This window comes from Chrysochloris asiatica, unplaced genomic scaffold (genome assembly GCF_000296735.1).
Source record: "Chrysochloris asiatica unplaced genomic scaffold, ChrAsi1.0 scaffold00358, whole genome shotgun sequence".
In the NCBI taxonomy this organism is placed as follows: Eukaryota; Metazoa; Chordata; class Mammalia; order Afrosoricida; family Chrysochloridae; genus Chrysochloris; species Chrysochloris asiatica.
Window position 1 is genome coordinate 1,846,785 of NW_006408876.1, and position 1,466 is coordinate 1,848,250.

Consider the following 1,466-nt stretch of genomic DNA (forward strand, 5'->3'; position numbering starts at 1 on the left):
ATAATGTCCTCAAGGTTCATCCATGTTATGCGGTGGCTTACCGCTTCATTGTTCTTCTTCAATGTAGCATAATATTCCATTGTGTGTATGTACCACAATTTGTTTATCCATTCTTCAGTTGATGGGCACTTTGGCTGTCTCCACCTTTCTACTCAATCTCTTTTATATCTCAGAAGAGATTGCCTCAAGATACAACCTGACCCTGTAAGTCACACCTTATCTTGTTAGTATCACTGCCATTAATCCTGCCTCATCAACATTATGTTGTTGTTAAATGCTGTCAAGTTAAATTCTGACTCATAGAGACATTGTATAGGGTTTCCAAGGAGAGGCTGGTGGGTTTCAATCAATGACTTTGTGGTTAGCAATCCAGGGCTTATTTTTAAGTGCCATACCAAGACTCCATGAACCTTATAGAGGTTATTATTTACAACATATATTGTTGTTGTTGTTAAGGGCCATCGGGTTGGTTCCAATTCAACACAGCCCTGTAGAGTTTCTGAAGAGCAACTGGTGGGTTTGAACAGCCGACCTTGTGGTTCGCAGTCCAGGGCTGATTCTGAAGCATCACACCAGGAGTCCTTACAACTCAGAGGATGATTATATCAGATGACAAAATGGAGAATGATTATCTAATACTGAGAATTGTAGGCCAACCAAATAAGACATAGATTTGGGGGAACACAATTCAACCCATAACAGGACCCCTAAATACTCAGCAGCTGATTGAAAGGTTGAGGGTTCAAATTCATCAGCCACTCTATGGGAGAAAGATGTGGCAGTCAGATTCTGTGCAAACTTAGTCCTGGAAACCTGGTAGGGCATTTCTACACTGGCCTATAGGATCTCGATGACTCTGAATCAACTTGACAACAATGGGGTTTTATTGGCAAAGCTAAAAGAGAAGCAAATGGCAAAGGAGAAACGTGCTTTGCAGAAAACCAGACTTTGTGTCGTATAGGAGAGAGTCTTCAGCTAAGCAGCCAACATTTAATAACCAGAACAAAAGGAATGTTCCTGCTGGCTTTAAGAAAGTGAAACACAGGCTTATCTCTGCTTAGGGACATGGGTGAAAAATAGTTCTAAGCACTCCAGTGAGAATTCAAGTCAGTAGTCTTATGCCATGGGTGTGGAACCTGAACTCACACTACAGAAACAGTGCAGAAATCTAAACTAAATATATGTCGACAAGTGAAACCCAGTGGTTGTCAGGTGGAGAAAATGCAACAATTCTCCAGTAAGACACTGCTAGAACAACCTGCAGCAGAGTCTCCCAGAGAAGGAAGAAAAAGTTCTATTGAAAATGAGTTTATAATAAAAATAATAATTAAAAAAAAGATGGAATAGTCTAACATTCATTGGTCAATTACAAAAAGGAAAAAGAAAGAAAGAGAAAACAAAAAAACAGGACAATTTCCACCATTAAGGGTTTGAAATGTGAAAAATATTTGGAAGAGACAGTAATG